The sequence below is a fragment of the Myotis brandtii genome, unplaced genomic scaffold (genome assembly GCF_000412655.1).
Source record: "Myotis brandtii unplaced genomic scaffold, ASM41265v1 scaffold182, whole genome shotgun sequence".
Taxonomy (NCBI): Eukaryota; Metazoa; Chordata; class Mammalia; order Chiroptera; family Vespertilionidae; genus Myotis; species Myotis brandtii.
Genome location: NW_005356751.1, coordinates 3,030,073 through 3,035,168, shown reverse-complemented (window position 1 = coordinate 3,035,168; position 5,096 = coordinate 3,030,073). Strand labels below are relative to the sequence as shown.

The window sequence follows — 5,096 nt, the reverse complement described above, 5'->3', positions numbered from 1 at the left end:
TTCGTGCACAGGTGGGGTCCGGCCGGCCCGCCCTGATGGGGGCATAGCGGGCCAGGCCAGTGGGGGAGAGGGGCTGCAGGAGCCCCTGATTGGGGCGGGACCAGCTGAGGAGAGGGGCCACCTTCCCCCCACCCCCCACCCCCAATTGGGCCAGTTGGCCGGCCACAGTGCGCGTCTGGCTTTCCAGTCACTTGGCTTTTATATATATAGATATATCAAGTGCAAAGGTCTGCCCTTGAAATTTTTTTTACTCTTATTAATTTATTGATTTCGCATATATTGCTTGAGCACCTATTATGTGCAAACACTGAGCTCATGCTGGGGCCCATGAGATTGGAAGGAACATCAGGGATCATTTGATACACCTTCCTAAAGCATGGCCCTTTTGATAACTCTGACAAAGGGCCCCTACACCTGTCATTGAAAGTCTCCTGTGGTGGGAAACTAACCACCTTGCAAGGCAGCCTGTCTCCATTGTAGAATGAAAATTGCTAGAAAGGTTTTTATAATGAGAAACCCAAATCTGCCTCCCTATAACTTCTTGACATGTGACAAATTCCATCTCTGGGGTAACCTAACCCAAATCTAAATCCTTTGTATGTTGACAACCTTCACATTTTCAAGAATCACTCCTAGGTCTCCCATAAACCTTCTGCACTCTGGTCCAGACATTCTAGAACCCCTCAGCCATTCTCCATGACCTATTTTATAGACATCTCTTCCTGATCAGCTTCTCCTGGAATTTTCCCAATTTCTCTGCATCTTTCTTAAAACATCATGTCCAGAACCAAACACATATTAAAAATTTAGTTCAACTAATCCCTTTAGAACAGAGACAGATGTTCTTAAATGTCATTAGCATTTTGGCAATTGTATCTCACTGTTTATTCATATTGAGTTTTGATGAACTAAAATCTCTAGATTATTTCTTCATAAATTACAATTAAATCAGGTCTCCCCTTAAGCATATACAGTTGATGTTTTTAAATATCTATGTGCAAGATATTTTTTATATTCCTAGTATACCAACCTAATAAAAAAATATTTACTCTTAACTGAACTATCCCAAATTATTAAATATTCCTCCCAGCTTTGTGTCATCAGAAAATTTCAAACACATGCCTTTTATTATTCTTCCAAAGCTATAGACTATACATTAAAAAGGACAGGGCTATAAGTGTCTTTCAGTGAATGATTGGATAAAGATGATGTGGTACATATATACAATGGAATACTACTCAGCCATAAGAAAAGATGAAATACTGCCATTTGCAACAACATGGATGGATCTTGAGAGTAGCATGCTAAGTGAAATAAGTCAGTCAGAAAGGACAAGAACTATATGATTTCACTCATATGTGGGATATAAAACAGAAAGGAACAAACAAACAAACAAAAACAAACAAATACATAGACACAGACAACAGAAGGTTAGTTACTAGAGGAGATGGTTGCAGGGGTGGTAGTGGATGAAGAGGGTAAAGGGGATCAAATATATGGTGATACAAGGAGACTAGACTTTGAATGGTGAGCACACAATAAAATATGCAGTGTATTATAGAATTGTACACTTGAAAATTACATAATGTTATTAACCAATCTCATCCCAATAAATTGAATTTTTTTAAATGAACAGGGCTAAATACAACTCCAAATTTTTAATTAAAGAAATAAAACTTTCCCTAACCAGTTTGGCTCAGTGGATAGAGAGTCAGCCTGCGGACTGAAAGGTCCCAGATTCGATTCCGGTCAAGGGCATGTACCTTGGTTGCAGGTACATCCCCAGTAGGGAGTGTGCAGGAGGCAGCTGGTCGATGTTTCTCTCTCATCAATGTTTCTAACTCTCTATCCCTCTCCCTTCCTCTCTGTAAAAAATCAATAAAATATATTTTTAAAAAAGATTCTCTTATAAAAAAAATAAAATAAAATAAAACTTGCCCTGGCTGGTTTGGCTCAGTGGATAGAGCGTCAGCCTGCAGAGTCCCAGGTTCAATTCTGGTCAAGGGCACATGCCCGGGTTGAGGACTCGATCCCCCATTGTGGGGTGTGCAGGAGGGAGCCGATCAGTGATTCTCTCATCATTGATGTTTCTATTTCTCTCTCCCTCTCCCTTGCTCTCTGAAATCAATAAAAAAATAAAACTTTGGCAAACTACTGGAGACCTCTACACAGATTATTGTTAACATCTTTCTCAAGAGTTTATATAAAACCCTAGAGGCCTAGTGCACAAAATTTGTGCACTGGTAGGGTCTCTAGGCCTGGCTGGCAATCAGGGCTGATCAGGGTCTTCTGGCTGCCAGAAGGGGCCTTCCTTCCCCGGCTGCCAGCTGCTGGCCAGGGCCTTCCTTCATTCTGAGCCATCCCCTGGTGGTCAGCACACGTCATAGCGAGTGATCGAACTCCTGGTCTCCCGGTGGAACTCCCAAGGGGACACTTTGCATATTAGCCTTTTATATATATAGATACTAAGTACATTTTATTTAGCCACTTATTAATCCACCTAACTATACTCCCATGAGTCTTCAATCTATCTTATCTACAAAGAAAACATGGAATTTGGAGTAGTGCTGAAATTCAGAATCAGCATGCCCAGGTATTTCCATCCACTAATATTTTAAAACTGAGATTAGTCAGTGTACCTTGTTTTAAGTGAACCCACACTGATTCCTAGTAATCACTGATACTCTTTAAAGAAAATAGTCAGCCCTAACCGGTTTAGCTCAGTGGATAGAGCGTCGGCCTGCAGACTGGAGGGTCCCAGGTTCGATTCCGGTTAAGGGCATGTACCTTGGTTGCGGGCACATCCCCAGTGGGGGGTGTGCAAGAGGCAGCTGATCGATGTTTCTCTCTCATCGATGTTTCTAACTCTCTATCCCTCTCCCTTCCTCTCTGTAAAAAATCAATAAAATATATTTAAAAGAAGAACAAATTATATATATATATATATACATTTTTTAAAGAAAATAGTCATCTGTTAAATGGCCATTTTTAACATTTGCCATGAATCAATGTGTCCAGCTCTGGCAATAAGTGTGGGAGAGTAAGAGAGGTGTCAAGAGAATATCCAGCTTAGTTGGTCTGATGCATAGTAATGTGCTAAAGGCTATTCTTTAAGTTAATGATGGCTATTTTGCAATGAGTTATCTACTCAAGAGCTGGACTTGGAGGGAAGACTGAACTGTAACAACACAGTTTTTTAAAGGAGAGATTTGGAGAACATTATAAGGAAGAGAAAAGCTAAGGAGACAAAACAGTTAACTAAAAGAATCAAATATTCCTATTTTGTTTTATATGTTTGTTTTAGTTTAAGTGTAACTAAAAATTTAGTTTAAGTGTGAGCCTGTATCTTACTAAAAGAACAGACTGAACATCGGCTATGACATTCAAAACCATGGCAAGAATTATAAAACAAATTCTCCTGCAAAACTGAATTCCACATAGGTGAACAGCTAATTGCGTGATATAAAGTGATGGTGCCAATTGACAATTTTCTCCTATTTGCTTAAACTCCAGTAATGATTGTGTTTGTTTACTGGCTCTGTTGTGACTTAGTCACAGATGATGCAAATCCTCACAGCTATGACTGAGAACAAGGAACCAGGGCTCCCCCTCCTGGAGACTCTCTGGACCCATTTACCTTTGTTTTCCACTGCCCTGTCCAAGAATATGAGCATTGTTAAGACCTTAAATCAGCCACATTGATATTCAGTCATTTCATTGAGCCAGCCTACAGTCAAATTTTAGCATAGTTCATTCCATAATACAGCACAGAAGATCTCCATGGCCCTCTTAGCTTTTCTACCACAGACTACTAGAAACACCCCAATCCAGAGGAGGACAAGCATGAAGGGGAGAAGGAAGAGACAAAGTAGAAAGGAAATTGTCTAAAGAACCCACATAGCATCTTTAGTGCTGATAGAAGCCAGTATGGATGTCATGGCTTTAGTTTGTTAGGCAGAAGAGCCAGTTAACTGACCCTATAGTGAGGTAGGCTTAACCACACAGGCAATCGCAAAACAGGCAAGACCTCCTAGGTAGTGGGAAAGAGCCCACTGCTAGAGGAACATCAGAGACAACCTGCTCCCTATAGGAAGCTAACCTCTGAGACGAAGAGGGCAGGGCTAAATTCAGGAGGCCCAGGTATTCCTCTGAGATTGATACATGACTCCACCTCCCGTGGGGTAGAGTGAGTAGAGGTGGAAAGAGAAGTATCACCCCAGTAGAGACCCCTCCAGCTGAAAAGCAACACCAGGATAAGGAAATGGCATTGCTCCTCTAAAATATATTAGTCTTAAGGCCCTGAGGCTGGCAGAAGATGGCACACTTGGGGATCTAAAAGAGGAACTATGAGGCTTTACTATGGATGTCAGCACAAACTGAGGCTAGGGAAACAAGTTCGTTGGAAGCTATATTTTATGATAAAGACTAAAAGTATAAGTAAAGAGGGAATTACTGAAAGGTTTTAAGCAAAGAAGTAACTTTATGAATTCTAATTTTAAAATATTAACCTGGCTACCAGGTGAACAAATTGGAAATGACACAAGAATAGATTTGAAAACCAATGAAGAGGTCTTTGAATTAGTCCAAGTGAAAGATAATGCGTGGCTTGGACCAAGGTGGTGGCAGAAAGTGTGGCAACAAATTTATTATTTACTAGAGGCCCGTTACACGAAGAGATTTGTGCAAAAGGCCTTCCCTTCCCTTGGCTGCCGGCACCAGTTTTCCTCCGGCACCCGGGACCCAGGCCTTCACTCCGGCCAGAGCCTTCAGTCTTCACTGCTCCAGCCAGAGCCTTCAGTCTTCGCTCTGCTGCTTCGCGCCTATGTATGCAAATTAACTGCCATCTTTGTTGGGTTAATTTGCATACTCTCCTGGTTGGCTGGTGACTATAGTGGAGGGACGGTCAATTTACATGTTTGTCTATTATTAGGTGAGATCATTATTATTAAATATTTTTTTATTGACTTCAGAGAGGAAGGGAGAGGGAGAGGGAGAGGGAGAGAGAGAGATAGAAACATCAATGATGAGAGAGAATCATTGATCGGCTGCCTCCTGCATGGCCCCTGCTGGGGATTGAGCCCGCAATCTGGGCATGT

The 5,096-nt window shown here is 41.5% G+C and overlaps 1 protein-coding gene across 9 annotated transcripts in view; it reads right to left on the bottom strand.

Annotated features, from left to right (window-relative positions):
- The window catches only part of ATP8B4 (ATPase, class I, type 8B, member 4), a 227,820-nt gene that overhangs the window by 164,324 nt on the left and 58,400 nt on the right, over nt 1-5,096 (bottom strand). The gene's annotated exons all lie outside the window — the stretch shown is intronic.